The sequence below is a fragment of the Trachypithecus francoisi genome, unplaced genomic scaffold (genome assembly GCF_009764315.1).
Source record: "Trachypithecus francoisi isolate TF-2019V2 unplaced genomic scaffold, Tfra_2.0 Lachesis_group3, whole genome shotgun sequence".
NCBI classification, from domain to species: domain Eukaryota; kingdom Metazoa; phylum Chordata; class Mammalia; order Primates; family Cercopithecidae; genus Trachypithecus; species Trachypithecus francoisi.
In genome coordinates, this window is record NW_022681468.1 from 111,159,371 (window position 1) to 111,176,566 (window position 17,196).

Below are 17,196 nucleotides of genomic sequence, written 5' to 3' on the forward strand. Positions count from 1 at the left end.
ATGAAGAGAGGGGGGCCCAGGGAAGCAAGGGGACTACCAAGGTCCTCAGCAGTGAATGCTAATGTTGGGGGTAGATAGGGCTGGACTTGGGGGAACGGAGAGAAAGAGTTGACCAGCAGCTCCTGTCCTGGCAGTGTGAGTGAGCTCAGGAGGCAGTCAGGCTGCCCTTGGTCTGTCCTGACACATCCCTGGGCCCTTGGGAGCCACCTCCGAGGAAGTTCTTCCTTCTCTTGGCTCCTTAGCCCCCCATTTAGCACAGAGCAGCCTGAGGCCACTGCACGGGGCATCCACTAGGGCAGTCCAGGGGCCTGCTGTCGTCCGCAGGGACTCAGGGACTCTGCCTCCACCTCTCCCCTCTCCCTGCAAGCACTTTCGAGGAGGCAGCCCCACTCCCAATCTTCCTGCTGTGCTCACCCGACCCTTCTCACCCTCTGGCCATACCCACAGTCTGCTGGGCCTAATGGCCCTGCCATTCCTGATCTGTGTCCACTCACCCTTTCCAGCCTCCAGCCCGTGGAGGTCAGCCTTTCCCCCGCCCCACCGACTGCTTCCTTCCACCCCGCTATGTCTCTCGGGTTTCCCATGCCCACCTTGGAGGAAGAGGTACTTCTCCTCCAGACGGAGGCTCATCCCTGCCCTGGAGGGCCATGAGCCAGCCCCACTGTCAGGCGTTCCCTTTCCACAGCTCCTGCTTGGCGTGTGACCCCACCCCATCCCCAAATATGAAGGGCATCTGGGTTCCCAAACCAGTAGCAGGTCCTGGTCACCCCTGTGGAACTCGGGCAACATCTGTGAGTCTTAGTTTTTCCTTGTGTTGGGTGGGCCAGAATGGTGCCTGGAACGTAGTAGGCACTCAACACATGCTTGTTGAATTAATGGACTAAGTAAGCAATGAATTCCTGGCCTGGCTGCCTCACCTGAGTGTTGTGCAGATCAAAGTAACTAATGGATTTTTTACAGAGTTAAAGATGTTGTTTGGACAGAAGGCGTGGGGGATGCTCAGTGGGACGCTGGCACTGTGGATTATAACCACCGCCCTCACTTTGCAGTTTCCGCCTCCCAGATCCCTCCCTCATCCACCCTCTCTCTATTGCTGTACCCCACCTCTCCCCTGGCCACTGCCTCATTCCTAACTCACTTCCTCCTGTCCTTCCGCCTGCCTGAAATCCATCCTCCCCCAGGTGGCAGCTGGAATGATGTTTCTGAAGCACGAATCCAGACCCTGGGTACTCTCCACTTAGAACCTCAGGATCCTGCTGGCTCCTAGAATAAGAGCTCCACCCTGTGTGGTGCCTGCTAGGCCCTGCCTGAAGGAAGGGGCGGTCTCCCTCTCCAGCCACTGGGCTTTGTCACCGGGGTAGTCTGCGGTGCCCTTCCCCACTGCTTCCAAACCCAACTCGTTTTCCTTTAATACCCCTTCAAAGATCCTTTCACCCTGGAAGCCTTTCCCAAACCCCAGCCCTGGATCAGATGCCCCCTACCCTGTTTCCACAGCCCCTCAGGCTCCCGCTCTCACACAGCCCCCGAGTTGTCATCTCTCACCTTCCTGCACTCCACCCCACACCCTGCTCAGGTGTGTTTGTACCCTTAGTTCACAGAAAGCATTAGAGGGCATTTGCTGAATAAATGAGTGAGTGAATGAGTGAACTGGCAGCTCCCCCAGGCTGTGGGAACTCTGGGCTGGACCTCTGGGCCTACTGAGGGGAGTGGGTAACACAGTGTGCTTCTGACCTGTCCTGGAGGTGGCTTCCTTTCTGTGTGTCCCACTGGGCTCTAGGCGTCTTGCCCTGGAATTGTCCCCACCCGCAGGCCCTGCAACAGCAGTGGCTGCATCTGCAGCAAGGGGTTCTGAACCATTCCAGGGATTCACTACAGGTTGAGGGCGGCACAGGAGCCCTGAGAACAGTCTGGGGTCTGCAGAACCTTGTCACCTGGTACCCTGATCCCCACCCTGCCACCATCATCTGACCCTCATGCCCACACGCACAGGTCAGTTCTGCCCCCGCCTGAGCCCCAAGACCTTTCCTGGCCTGAACTGCTCCCGCCCCTACACTGCCCTGCACCAGGAACCTGGCACTGAGCCCCGGCTCTATTGCCCAGGCTGGAATGCAGTGGCATGATCACAGCTCACTGCAGCCTTAAGCTCCTGCCCACCTCTCTGCTCCTCTGACCTGGCCCCAAGCCCTGCCTTGTGCGTTAGCCAGTCCTGCTGATGGTTCAGCTATTACCCTGCTCTTGCAGACCCCTGTTCTGGGATTTCTGGCTTCCTGGCCCGGCTACCCTGGTGCTGATTGCCTTCCCATGAGTGTCATCCCTCTGTGGGCCCCACCCATGCCTGTGGTGCCACCCTAACCCCTGCCTCCAAGCCCGCAAATTGGGGCAGGCCCGGGTGCCCAGTTGTGAGTGTGTGGGTGGGGGTTTGGAAGATGAGGAGGGGTCCGTTCTGCTCAGGGGGATCTCCTAAAACTGAGGCTCCTACTCAGCCACTGGAAACGGAGGTCCCGGAGGTGGGGTTCTGGCTGTAGGTGACCAGGGTGGGAGACACCCCGAGATGGGGGCAGGAAAGGTTTCCTGGAAGAGGTGGTGGTGCCTTGGGTGAGCCAGTGAGGATGAAGAGGATGGGGGGCCCTCCGCAGTGGGCAGAGCAGGATGTCCACTCTGTGCTGGGCTCCATGCCAGCCTCATGCTCATCCCCGGCACGGGCAGCCTTCAGGCGGGTATTATTAGCTCCGTCTAACAGACAGGAAAACAGAGATTCCAAGAGGCTCAGAGACTTGCCTGGGGTCACCTGGCTGACCAGTGGCCTTGTCAGGCCTACACCCGGGTCTGGCATCATTCCAGGCTCGTATGGAGGGAGGAAGGGAAGAGTCCGGGCAGGAAGGAAGGGAGGCGGGCACCCGCCACAAACATCAAAGCAGCTGCTGGCTGTGACTCTCCAGGGTGGGGGTGTGGGACTGGGTTGGCTTTCTGAGTCGGTCCTGTTCCCCCCGCCCCACCGTGGGAGAGCCCTCACGATGCGAGGTTCCCACCGCCCCCTCCCTGGAGAGGCCGGCAGTTTGCCTCTTCAGAGGATAATTCCCCATTATACAGAGATATTTAGCCTAATAGAAGCCGACAGATCATTCAGGGCAGTAATGTACTCCGGCTTCAAGCGTGTAGTTTCCTCAGCCTGAACTCCCAGATTAAAGGCTCCTTGCCCAGCCCGCCCCGTGCCGGTGCCTGTGACCTTGACTGCAATGATGGGGTAGGTTTCTCCCTCCCTCCTTCTCTCCTCCTCCCTTGCTAGTTTCCACCTCCCTCCCTTTCTCTCTCTTCAAAAGAAAAAAAAAAAAAGATATTTTTCTTCGAAAATGTTCAGTGGAAAGGCTGTTGCTTAAACCTTGCATGCTCTGGGGATAGGCTGATGGTGCTGGGCTGCCAGCTGGCCTCGGGAACACCTGGCCAGCCCAGAGCTCAGCCACAGATCGGCCGGCATGGTGGGCAGCCTGGGCAGCTGAACACTCCAGCCAGGCTGGGGCAGGGAGAGGCTGGGCAGATGCCTTGCCCAGGGCCAGAGCTGGCCCCTCTACTCCCTCAACCCATTTCCCTGCCCCAGGACTGGCCCACAGGGGCCTGACCTGTGCCCTTCAACGAGTGGGGGATGCCTTTAATGACTGGGGAGCACTCTCAATGAGTGGGGGCTTCTTGGGCCTGGGCATCTGGGGATGAGCCCAGGGAACACTAGTGGCTAGATCTGAGGGGCAGATGGCACCAGGGTGGCCTTGCGGGCCTTGCATTGATCAGGTGGGTGGCTTCCAGAGCTGCCTTCTTCTGGCCCCTGCACGGTTCCCCTGTCGACTCCGCTGTTTCTGCTGCTCTCTTTGTCCTTTCTTTGTCTCGCCTTCTCCCTCTCACCCCACAACCGCCACCTCTCTCTGCCTCCCCCTGCCCACCCCATCTGCTCACCGGGCTGCCTCTTCGAACTGCCTGGCACTTCCACGAGGCAGCAGGGAGCAGGGGACAGCACCGGATCTTTGGAATCAGTCAGCCCTGGGTTCAAATTCTGGCTCCAGCACTTACAAACTGTTTCTTTCCATTTAATATTTTGAATTTGGACAAGTTCTTTCATCTATCCGAGCTTTCACTGCCTCACCTGAAGAGTGAGATGCTCCCACTTGGCCCTCAAGACTATCCTGGGGTCTGTCAGGGCAAACTGCTGGTCAAAAATTAAAAAAAAAAAAGATTATCCCGAGTGTTCAGTGTATGATGTAGTGCCAGTAGGTGGCAGCTTGCCCACCTGGCAATCCCAGGTCCCCTGGGGAGACCCTACCTCCTGACACTCCTACCTGCCCAGGTGCCCTCTCTACCTGTCTGGTAGGAAAGGGGAAGGTGGTCAGAAGGTGGTCAGGTGGGTTCTGGTTGCCCCTGGCCCACAGCAGCCGTAGGTGTAGGGGAAGAATGACGCCTCATGGGAGGGACCCTACTTTATTTCATTTCTGGGCAAAGCCTAGTATTTGATACTGCTCTAATTTGAAGGAACCAATTTAAGGGGCTGTGGTAAAACCACCAGGGGTAAAGGGGACAGAGTGGAGGATCAGGGCCTGTGTAACCAGGGGGGAAATCTTCTAGGCTGAGACCCCCTTCCAAGTTTTGGGGCAGAGGGCAAAGAGTGCCTCTAACCTCCAGGGATGGGAGTCTTGGCAGCTGAATGGAAGCCTGGGTGGAGTGGGGAGATCCTGCGTCTTCCGGGGCAGGGGTGCTGCGGTGACTGCTGGGGATGAGGGAGGAGAAGGTCCATAGGTGTGAGGCCACAGAGGGTGTGAGGCCACAGAGAATGTGAGGCTGATGTGCTGTGGAACCCTGGGCTGATCCCACTCCCTTGCTGGGCCTGTTTCCTCATCTGCTAGATTAGGCTGATCATGATGCCCTACCTGCCTCACAGTGCGGGCTATAGATCCAGGTAGAGAATCGGTGGGAGCCCTCTGTGATCTGTAAAGTCCTAATAATAATAATAATAACTATATGCTGGACATTACCTTGCCTTCCCTTGACTCTCTATAACACCTGCTTCAATCCATGCAATCTAGCCCTGATTCATGTATTGACAGAATTAAAGAAACTCATGGCAGAAATCAACCTCCCCTTTTAGTGCAAATCCCCACCCAACACACATGGTCCCCAGACCTCTACTTGCATACCTCCAGGGACAGGAAGCTCATTGCTTCTCATGCTGAACAGAGATCTGTCTCCCTGGAATCTTTTCTTCTTAGGCCTAGCTCTGCTGTCTGGACACACATGCCAAGTCCCTTTGTCAGGGACCAGAAGTCCTGATCAGGCCCCTGAGGCTTCTTGAGGGGTGGGGTCTGGTTGTGAAAGCAGTCCCTGTCTATGGTAGAAGCTCTACGAGTCTTCCTTCATTACTCTCCTTTTCTTACCCCCACCCCCTCACATCCAACTCATCAACCAGTTGGTTCTGCCACAACACACTGCCCGAATCTGTCTGTTTCCTCCCTCTCTGTGCCATCCCTCTGGTTAAGGCTGTCTCCTTGTCCTCGGGCGATTGTGACACTGGTCCTCTGCCCCAGGCCTGATGCCCTTGAGTTCAGTCTCCACTTGGCAGCTCCAGAGAACTGTTAACAATGAGGAAAACATCATAGCACTTCCCTAGTTAAAACCCTGCAGTTACTTTTCATTGCGTTTGGGATGAAATCCAAAGCCCTTACCCTGGCCCTCAGGGCCCCAGCCTCCTGCTGCAGCTTCATTTCCCACAGAATAAATTCCAATGTGACTGCTCCAGAAAGACCTTCCTTGCCCCTCTAGCTTGAGTAACCCACCAGCCCCAGCCCAAGTCTTCTCTTTCACATTACCAGGTTTTATGATTGTTATTGCCTGTCACTCTTTGGAATTATCTTGTTTATTTATTTGCTTATTTGTTTATCATCGGTATCCCCTGTTCCCATGAGAGTACCAAACTTGTCTGTGTTGTACCCCAGTGAATCCTAGCCCCTATAAGATACCTAGCATATAGTAAGTGCCGAATAAGTATTTGATGCATGAATGAAAAATAACACAGAAAACAAGAAATAGGACGAAATAGCAGATGATGCCACTGTGGCTGTAGTAGCAGTTAATGATATGACAGTTTTGTGTGTGTGTGTATGTGTGTGCACATGTGCACATGGGTGTGTAAGCTGGGAATCACCTGCCCTTTTAATCACCTGGGCCTGAAGCACCGCATGCGTGGGAGACACACGTGTCCCTCTGGGCCGTGTTCATGCACACTCATAAGCACACACACAGGCATTTCGTGTTCAGTAGCAGTGTGACCTCTGGTGAAGTCTTTCACCTTTTGGGCCTCCATTGCTCCACCTGTGGAATGGGGCTGGCTGGGGCTAGAGGCAGAGGCCTGGATGCCATGTGTCCTGAGTTTCAGTGCTTGCCGGTGGCTGGAGCACTGCAGGCAGCAGGGGCCCCAGAGGCGGGAGGGAGCCAGGAGGTGTTTATTGAAGTTTACCTCTGCCCAGGGCTGCTCTCTGCTGCCCTTGGAGGTGAGGATCTCACCCAGGCAGGAGGGAGTGGTCCCAGGTCAGGACATTGGCAGAAAAGCCTAGGGACATGAGTTTTGCTGCTGGGAGGTGTATTACATTCACAGTCGAGGTCTGTCGGATGCATCCGTGACTTCAATCTGATAAGTTTTCATTTTTGTTTGTGTGCTTGTTTTTTAAAAAAACCTTTTCCTTGCTACATTTATTTTACTTCTTGAACTTTTTCCGTTCAATTGCCATAAAAAAGATTTGCCATGAAATTAAAAAGGAGGAAAACTCTCCATCCGTGTTTCCACTCCTCCAGGCAACAGCCACTCCCTCTCTGCCCCCTTATCCTCTTCCTGTAATGACAGTACTAGACCTTGCAGAATATTTGGGAAGTAGAAGTGGCCCCAGGTTACTTAATCTCTCTGTGCCTCATTTTCCTTCTCCAAACAATAGAAGTAGTCGTTGTTCCTTCACCCAGTTTTACAGAGTCCATGAGTTAACTTTTAATTTGTCAAGGGCTGAGGAAGGTTCCTGGCACTTAATAAGTATGATGTACATATGTGTTTACAAAAGACGAGTAAGTAAGAAGGAAAGGGCAGCCATAATGCTGCCATCATAGCACAAAGGGCAGCTGTAGAAGTCTGTCTTTGGCATCAGAAATCAAGAGTTCAAGCCCCACTCTGCCCACACTCTCCATGGAGCTAGGAGCACGCATGTGGTTGCTTTCTCTAAGCCCCCACTCCTCCTGTAAAGCGGGTCTGTAATCTGAACCCTACGATGCCGCAGTGTGGGTGAGGGTGACAGATGGGAGTGGGCCTCGTACACCCCGCAACCCAACCCCCACCTGCACCCATTTCTCAGTTTTCCACCTCATTATTGTCACGGAAACATGACTCAGCATCACTGCCGGCCTCTTCGTTGATCGTTTTTAATGGCTGTGTACTACTCTCTTGGCAGGGGTGCCGTGAATCACTCCGTCATCTCTGTTGTGGAGTGTTTAGGCAGCCTGCAGTGTCTTGCTGTTATAAATAATGACTCTGTGCCCAAGAGGCTTCCCCTCTGAGCGACAGTTTTCCGGGACAATCTCAGGACATTCATTGGGGCTGCTTTGCTAGGGGGGCTGAGTGAGGGTCCAGTGGCAGTGGCTGGAGGAGGCAGGTCCCTTCAAGGGTGGCCTGACACCCTTCCCCAGGGACATTCCCTTCCCCAGGGACAGCCCAACCCATGGCAGCATGGATATCAGGACAGCAGGACACTCTGCTAGTGATGAGCATGACGGGAAAACACAAGGCCATGATGGGAAGGGCAGTGGGTACCATGGAGGATCAGGGCCAGGAGTTGGAGGAACTGTGTTTGCCTTTGCCACCCTCTCACTGTGTAACCTCGGGCAAATCCCTTCTCCTCTCTGGACCTCAGTTTTTCCCGTGTACTGTGGCCGGAAGGCAAGGGTTGATCCAGAGCTGTGTTGTCCAGTGTGGTAGCCACTGGTTACATGTGGCTGTTTAGATTTAAATGTAAATTAATTAAAATAAAACAAAATTAAAAATCAGTTTTTAATCACACTATTCACATTGCAATATCCACATGTGATGGTGGCTGCTGTATTGGACAGTGCAGAGGCAGAATATTGTCATCATGGTAGAAAGTTCTGTTGAACAGTGCTGGTCTAGAGATGCTTCCAGGGATCTTCCTTTGGTCTCACCTTCACCAAGGTGTGGCCACCATCTGTCCTACCTCCTGTGCCCCTCGGGCCCCTTGTGAACCCTACCACTCACTCTTGTTTCTCTTCCTTTCTAGGGATCTTATGACCATGACCTGGCTACCTTGAGTCTGTGGGGCTACACAGCCTTCAGCCTGCATCTCCAGGGCTCTGACTCTATCCAGCTCCTGGACCAGCTCCCAAGTCTACTCCTGACCACAGTCTGGGCCAAGGGGACTCCTCAAGCTTTGGGACCCAGCAGGACACAGCAGCAGTCAGGGTAGGTGGCATCCCTCGTCTACCCATTCCCTGGCTCCTGGGGATATCCAAGCCTTCTTGGTCCCCAGAGCAAAAGGGATACCTTTCTGCACACTATATCTGTCAGGATCCCTTTGATTGTAAGTAGCAAAAAACGAAAACTAAAACAAACCCTATTTCATTCAAATGAAGTTATCAGCTCATGTAACCAAAGTGTTTGGTGGTAACATGGGCTTCAGGCAGGGCTTGATCCAGTGGTTCAAATGGTGCAACCAGAACCTGGTTTTTGTCTGTATTCCTTCATTCTTCTCCTTGATGATGGTTCCATGCTTAGTGGCATTTGGCATGACATAGTCAAAAGATGCCTGGCAGCAGTTTCTGAGGTAATATGCTTCTAGGTTTAGATCTAGGGTTGGGGGTGGAGACAAAATCTTCCCTGATAGAACAAATAAAAGTCCTCGAGTTGATCTCAGGGTCCTATTGGCAGCATTCAGCTCATTCTGAACCTTTAACTGAGTCCACAGGACTTAGAAACACTGATGGGCTGAGGGTCAGGGTCTGTCCTTCCCCAACCATGTGACCAGGAATGAGGGGTGAGTGTTTCCCAAAGGAATCTTGGGATCCTGCTGACAGGAGAAGGGAGACTCCTCCCCAACTAGGGAAGGCAAATAACAAATAATCATTCTAGATGGTGTCATAGATGGATGTGGACGTGCTGTGTGTCCTTGGACAAATCTCTATGCCTCTCTGAGCTTCAGTTTTCTCACCTGATAATGAACCTCACCTGGCAGGGGTGCTGAGAGAACTACCTGAGATGATGTACAGAAAGGACTGACATCTGGCAGTTTCTCAGTAAATCCCTGTTCCCTTCCCCTTCTTGCTTCCCTCTCCAGGAAGTTTGGGACATCGCTGGTTTGGTTTTTCTGTTTCTTTCCTTTTTTCGAACTTGGAAGGAGCTGCCAGGGTGTATTGTTGATCAGAATCCTTACAGGCAGAGCCTGAGACAAGGATTTGCGTACACGAGCTGTATTGAGGGCAGGGCCTCAGGGAAAGGGAGGAAGAGAAGAGATTGGGGTAGGAATGATAGCACAGGCAAAGTTGGGCCTTGGGCTGGTCCAGGGAACCCTGGAGCATAATTCACCCACAGAATTACCCTTCCCACCCCCCACAAGGAGGTCAGGCTTTTGGGCCCCTGTATCAATCAGTCATTGGCAGTGAGCCACCCATGGGAGGGCCTGGATTGCCCAGGTGAGGTGGCCCCCATTTGTGGAGGGCAGTTCTCTAGAAAAGGGGGAGCATTGAGCTGCAGCAGCCCACCCTCTGGGCAGCTGGGGAACAGGGTGATGCACTGGCCATAGAGGGCATCTGGGCAGCCCACCCTTTAGCACAGGGAGGCGGAGCCTGTGTCCCAGCCTGGCCAGTTCTGGACCTCCTGAGTGTGTTGTCTCCTCTGGTGTTTGCTCCTCCTGCCCCAGGGTGCCGGTGCCTTCTACCATAGGGGGCTGGCTGCCAGCCTGGGGGCTGGTGATGGTATGGGACCTCGGGCCCTCCTTTGGAGAAACCTCTTCCACACCCAGGCTCTGCACTTGCCCTCCACTTCTGCTGCTTCTCCTCTAGTAATTCCTCTTCTCTCCTCTGAACCTTCACCTACAGTTCCCCCAGCCCGTGGTTTTCTGCATTAGTCCATCTTCCAGCTCCACCCTTTTCACAGATGAAAGACCAAGACCCAGTGTGCATTTCCTCATTCATACTCTGCTGGTCACTGCATCCCAGCACCGAAGTGCGTTGCTGTCTTTGTCTTGACTGCCAGGAAGCTCATAGTCGGTTTGTGGCCCATTTCTGATAAGTGCCCAGGGTGCTGTGGCATGCAGTTGCTTAATAACCTTGTCTCTGGCTTCTTCTTTCTCATTTTTGCTTTGTCCTGTTTTCTTCCTGTTTTTCAGCATGTGCTGCTTCTGTTGTTCTCAGCAGCCTCCAATTCTTTTGGAGGGATGTGGGGTATAAATAACCAACAGTGGTGGGAAACGAAGCATTCAGTACGGACTGCAGCCAAATGCTGGGCCCTTGCCTTCCTAGGGGCAGCTCGGGTTGGGGGATCTCCCCCAGGCCCAGGGCTGAGCCTGTCCCCAAGGAACACTGAAGCCTGCCACGGTGACCCCAGTACAGTGCTCACTCTGCCCTCTGAGGGTGGGGACTAGCATTGTTCTGCTGCCCGCCCTCTTCCCTCCCTCTCCCCATCTTATCAGAAGCTAATGAAAGAGGCTGGGAAACCCAATCCTCTGGTAATTACATTTACTTAACGGGTATTCAAGTGGAGTAATGAGAAGTTTAATGCAGTGATTAGATTTTTCTTTAATTAATTAAAATGAGAGCCATGTGTCTTGCCAGCACACCAACTTGACCCTCTACTTGAGAGTAGCAGAGACAGTGGGGGGCTTGGCTGGGTGGGTGGGGGGCTCAGGGACAGGTGCCGCCTCCTGCCCTGGCTCTGCTGTCTTCAGAGGCAAGCCCAGCTCTGATGCCCATCCAGGCCAGTCTCTGAATTGGCCCTTGTTTCTGAGGTTTGTAAGTAAGTAGGCCTGGGTCAAACCTGGGTCACCCAGGGCCGGGGTTCCAACAGCCCATGCCCTCGGAGAGCTGAAAACTGAACCAGGATGGAGGTTTCAGACAGGAGAGTCAGCGAGCATGGCTTGAAAGCAAGGAGCCGCTGGGCTGAGCCTGTCTGCAAGGATAAACTGAAGCCTGATGGTGGTGGCCCCAGGACAGTGCACTGTGTCTTCCAAAGGTCAGGACTAGCATTGTTCTGCTTCCCTCTTTTTCGAAAAAGGGATTTCAGGCCCTGTGACAGGAGGAGGTATTTTAGGTTGTGCATCTCAATGCCATGTGCCAGCCAACACCTTCACTTTCTTGTTCATCCAGACCTGGGTTTACCTCCATTGGCACTGGATCACCTGGGCAAATCGAATGGGGCAGTGGGTGGACAATTGGGAAATCTGACATAACCACAAAGCACTTTTTCACTTTGGCTTGGGAGTGCATCCACGCTAGAAGGCTGACTGTCCTCACTGTGTTTTTGAAGGCTAGGTAGGGAGGCAAAGAAGAGCTTCCCTGCTTGAGCCACTTCTGCTAGGGCAGAGGGAATCTGGGAATCCCAGCATAGCTGCCTGAAGTGGAGCATAGGACCAGCCTAGCTAGGATAGAAGGCACACATAGTAGGGGCTCAGGAGACAGGCCCTGGCCCCTGGGGGGCAGGTTATGTTATTTTCAAAGCCCTGGGTAAGGTGGTAGAGAGTCCTGGGCTTTTCACAGTGGGGGACAGAAAATGTCCCTCATTAAGACCTGACCCCAGCCCCACACTAAACCCTGGTCCTGGACAGATTGAACCTTGATCCTGGTTCTACAGTGAGCCCTGATCTCAGTTGCACGCTGAGCCTTAATCCCAGCCTCACACTGAGCCCTGATCCTGAATCAACTGAACCTTCATTCGGGTCCTACACTAAGCCCTTACCCCAGCCACACACAGAGCCTTGATTCAAGCCTCACACTGAGCCCTGATCCTGAACAGACTGAACCTTGATCCTGGTCCTACACTGAGCCCTAGACCCTAGACCCCAGGCACACACTGAGCCTTGATCCTAGCCTCACACTAAGCCCTGATCCTGAAAAGACTTAACCTAGATCCTGGTCCTACACCGAGCCCTGACCCTGGGCCCACACTGAGCTCAGCATTGTTGTGAATATGCCAATAGAGAAGCAGGTGCCAGGGTAGTAGGGGTAAATGGCCCTGTTTGTCCATTCCCACTGCCAAGTCTGCTCTCTCTGGACAAGATTCCTGTGCCAGGCCCTGCACTAGGCTCTGGAATTGCCTAGATGAATCACCCATGATCCCTGCCCACAGGGCTAGTGGGGGCACAAGCAAACAGGTGATGAGAGCACCAAGTGATCAGAGCTGAGGTGGGGGAGGCCCAGGGGACTGGCAGGGACACGGCTCTGCATTCAGAGTGTTCCTCTGGCAACCGGTGGGAGATGGAGGTACTGGAGGCAGGGGCCAGTGAGGGGGCTGCGATGGGGTCCCCGAAGAGGCAAGGATGGTGCCCATGGGCAGTTTAGGGAGTCTAGGGTAAGTGTTTTCCCAGCATAACTGACTGTGACCCCCCAGACCACCTCAGCTCATGGTGAACCAAGGGACTTACCTGTGAGAGGGTTGATGGTGGGGGCACTGGGCTGATGATGACACCTTGCAAGGGAGGCAGGTGTATACATTCCATGGAAGAAGAAACAGAAGCACAGGCACTGCCTGATGCCCCTTGGCTTAAAATAGCAAGGCTGGGCATGTTCCCGAGTCTTGCCTGCCCCCAGGCCTACACGCTGGTATTGCTGGGGGTGAACTTGCAGTAGGAGCTGGGGGCTTCTTTATGACTCCTCCACTCTCGCCTCGGTGAACATAGCCTGGGCATCAGTGGGAGTAGGGGAGCCAGCCAGGGGAGTCTGGGCCAGTCAGCCTGGCATCCAGGGCTGGGGCAGGGCTTCCAGCACAGTTGAGGTTCTTGGAGCAGGGGGAGTGGGGAAGGCCTCAGTTGGGTGGGGGACGGGACATCAGGCTGAGGCCTCCGACCACAGACTCAGGGCTTGGGACTAGCCCAGGAAGGAGGATCTTCTGCCTCCTTCACCCTCCCCTCCCCACTCCGGGTCCCACCCCTGTGGATTTCCAGGCACTCACACCCATTCCCCTCCTGCCATGCTCCAGCTGCTTCTGAATAGCCGGGCTGGAGAAGCCATCCAGACAGCCACCTACCGCCCACCTGGGGAAGCCCAGGCCCCGGGAGGGTAGGGACCTGCTCAGGATCATGAGGCTCTGCCTCCTGCATTGAAGAGTCTGAAATCCCGTGATCTGGAATTTACACTTTTACTTATTTTTTAAAGATGGGGCTCACTGTGTTGTCACCCAGGCTGGAGAGCAGTGTTGCGATCATGGCTCACGGAAGCCTCAGCCTCCTGGGCTCAAGTTATTCCCCCACTTCAGCCTCCCGAGTAACTGGGGCTACAGGTGCACCACCATTCCTGGCTTTTTTTTTTTTTTTAAGATAGGGTCTTATTATTGTTGCCCAGGCTGGTCTCGAACTCCTGGCCTCAAGTGATCCTCCCGCCTCAGCCTCCCAAACTGTCGGGATTACAGGTGTGAGCCACTGCACCCTGCCTAAAGTTATACTTTAAACAAGGATTCTATGTGTTTGAATACCTGGAGGCCTTCAGGGGCGTGCATGCACACAAGTTCACTGGTACACAGGCAGACACCCCCAGGGAGCACCATGCCCGAGACATGTCCACTGCCTCCCTGGGTTCCAGGTGCCGTAAACCACTGTCTCAGTTAGTCCCCTCAGCAGTCTGTGAGGCTGGGTTATTCGTCCACAGGTGAGGGAGCCAAGGTCCTGGAAGTAGGCCACAGCCACACTGCTAACTGCAAAGGTGGAGCTGGCCTGACAAGCTCAGATCCTCAGATCTCGGGCAAGCTGCCTCCTCCACAGATCACGCCTTCCTTGCTGGGCTGGAGGCACAGCTCCTCCTCCGTCTTACTCCAAAGGCCTCTAGCATGCCCACCCACCCCATCCCCTGCAGCCTCCCAGCCACAGCCAATGACTCTTACCCCCACGCCCCACAGCCACCCCCTCCAGGCCCTTGCTCAAGCTGCCTCTGGCCCCTGGAGCTTCCCTCCCCACACTCTATCTGCCCACACCCCCCATCCTTCTAGGCTGGACCCAGGTGCCACTGCCTTCATGGAGACCCTGTGCACACCCACCCAGAGTGTACACACTCGCTCAGATCCCAGAGCCCTCCCTGGGCACTGCCTTGAGCTTGTTGCCCAGCCCCTTCTAGGCTCCTGGCCTCCCTGCGTCTGACTTGGCAGCTGCGTGGAGGGCAGGGGAGTCTCTGCCCTAGCTTCCTGGGCCAGTTGACCCCTGGGCCTGGCACACAGTAGGTGCATGGGAGGTCACTGGGGTTCTTGCTTGGAGAGGCACTGCACCTCTACAAACCCATCCCTTTCCTTAGCAGTCCTGGGTCAGCTGGCTGTTTTGGGGCTGGTCCCCACCCCCAGCCCAGCTCCCCTGCAGGAGACCAGCCCTAAGGGTCCTAATTTAGTCCTGGCTGGCTGGGGATGGGGGCTGGCTTCTGACCCCAACAGACCCTGGTGCACCTTACACCACGCCCAGGTTCTGCAGTGGTGGGGGAGTGGTTGCGGGGGGAGGCAAATCTCAGCTTCGGGCTCACAGGCCAGTCTTGGGGCCTGGCAGGTACAGGGACCAGGGTTTTCCAGCCCTATGTGCTAAGCACTAGTAGAAGGCTGCATGGGACCCTCTGCATAGGTCCACTTACCCCTTCTAATTACTGGCTGTGTGAGCTTGAGCAAGTCATGTAACCTCTCTGTACCTCAGTTTCCCCATCTGTTAAATGATATGATAATAAACCTATCTCAGAGGGTTGCTGGGAGGATTCAATGAGTCAATACAATGCAAGGCACGTTGCACAGCCCCCAATGAATGGTGTGCACTTCCTAAATGTTGACCGTCACCACTGTTACATGTTATAGGAGCAGTGGGCCCACGAAGGCAGAGTGTGGGGGAGTGTTTGGGGAGAGTTTCCAGAAGGGGTGACACCTGAGCAGTTACTTAAAAGGTGAGGCACAGAAGGCAGGAAAGGACATTCCAGAAAGAGGGACCCATACAGGACAAAGGCCTAGAGGCAGCTTGGGGGACATGTAAGGGAGTTGGGAGCATCTGGATTTAAGGTAAGACTGGAAAAGGGGAGACCAGAGCTGGGGGTGCCCAGAGGCTGTGTCCTTAGGGTCCTAGGGTGTCACGCTAGGGAGTCTGAACTTTGTCCTGCAGCCTGTGAGGGGTTATGGGAGGAGGAATTTTTTCTTTTTTACCATAAAAGCAATATTTGCTCAAGCACAATTATAAAATGGAAACAATATAGAAGTGTGTCCTGTAAAATAGGAAAGTCCCCCTTCGCCTTTAAAGCCCACTCTGCCAATGTCCCACCACTGTTGGCCTGGTATGTTTCCTTTCAGAACATTTTCTGTGCTGTTGCGAACATATTTATTGTGTATTACTAAGAAAGGAAACGGAATCATATTATGCACATTACTCCACCAGTTCCATTTTTCACTTCCCAGTATATTGCGGGCATCAGTCAATGTCACGGCACCCAGATCTGCCGTGTTCTTTTTAATCGTTGCCTAATATTCCATTGTTTGTACAAAGCATAATTTATGTAACTAGTCCTGGGTTGATGGATATTTAGGTTGTCTTCCATTTTTCACTCTTGCAAATAATGCTTCGGGGAACATCCTTGTATATATCTTGCTGACACCCGTAGCCTTTCCGCAGGATAGATTTCTAGATGCAGAGTGGCCGGGTTGAAGGGTCTGCCTGCTCCGTTTTTAGAGCAACCTTGCTCTTCCCAAGGTTGGGCCAGCTGACGCTGCCCCCTTGGTATCTGAGAGTGACCATTTCCCCACACTGTCCTCCGCACTGAACATTCTCAGTCTTTCAGATATCTGCCGATCTAGAAAAATATCTCACTGTGGTCTCCGCACTCACTCCGCTCCTCCCCGGTGAGGCTGAGTGTCTTTTTGTGCAGTTTCTGCCCATGGGTATTTCTTCCTCTGTAAATGGACTGTTCACATCCTTTGCCCATTTTTCTTTTCTTTTTGCCTTTTTCTTATTGATATAAAAGAGCTTTCAGTGCATTAGGAATTTAAAAAACTTTTGTCTGTTTTGTGTGTTGGAAATATTTTCCCTAGTCTGCTGTTTGTCTTTTTTAACTTTGTCTGTGGTATCTTTGGCCATAGAGAAGCTTTAGATCTTTATTTAGTCAAATCTGTCAGGCTGCTCCTCAGGGCTTCGGAGTTTCGCGTCTGGCCTGGCGAGGCTTCCTGGGCTGGTTTTAAGTGGAACGGGGATGAGGTCATATTTGTGACTGTGAAAGGCCGTCCTGATTGCCACTGTGTGGATGGGGGTGGCTGGGGTACTGCAGGTAGGAGGATAGGAGGCAGCTGAGACCCTTGTGTCCAGAAGGGGGTGGGGAGAATTGGGGAGAAGATGAGTTTGAGAAATATTCAGGAATTGGCTGACTGTGGTGATAGGATGCGAGGTGAGAGAGGGAAAGAGAGGATTCTGGAGTGATGCTTGGTGTTTGGCTTGGGGGGCTACAGGACTGGTGCCGCCACCACCACCCTGAGTTGGGGATAGGACTAGGGAGGGAAATGCATGCAGGTGCACATGAGTGGTCACCTTGGCAGGGCCACATGTACATAGGAGCACATACATGCACACATATGTACATGCTTGGAAATTCTGGAGATTGGTGCCTCTGTATCGTGGCCCTGTGGGCGTCTGGTTTTTGTGAAGTACCTATTCTCTACCAAGTACTGTATGAGACACTACACACACACACACACACACACACACACACACACACACACACTTTAATCTCTACTGCCATATGAGTATGGCATTAGAGACAGGGAACCAGTCCCAGAAAGGGTAAGTAATATGCTGAAGGTCACAGAGTTAGTAAGTGGCAGAAAGAAGAATTTTTCTCTATCTTGGATCTAACCACCTACAGACAGAATTTCTGCCAATGGCATTGAGGAAGAGCTTCCATTCATTTCCAACCTCACCACTGCGGTTTTATCAGGGACTCTTAGGGATGAGTGCTGGAGCT

The 17,196-nt window shown here is 53.6% G+C and overlaps 1 protein-coding gene across 2 annotated transcripts in view; it reads left to right on the top strand.

Annotated features, from left to right (window-relative positions):
- The window catches only part of LINGO1 (leucine rich repeat and Ig domain containing 1), a 182,691-nt gene that overhangs the window by 96,548 nt on the left and 68,947 nt on the right, over positions 1-17,196 (top strand). For both annotated transcript variants that reach the window (XM_033189290.1, XM_033189291.1), the window contains exon 3: positions 8,310-8,491. The gene's annotated coding sequence lies outside the window, so the exon portion shown is untranslated. The remainder of the gene's footprint in view (positions 1-8,309; positions 8,492-17,196) is intronic.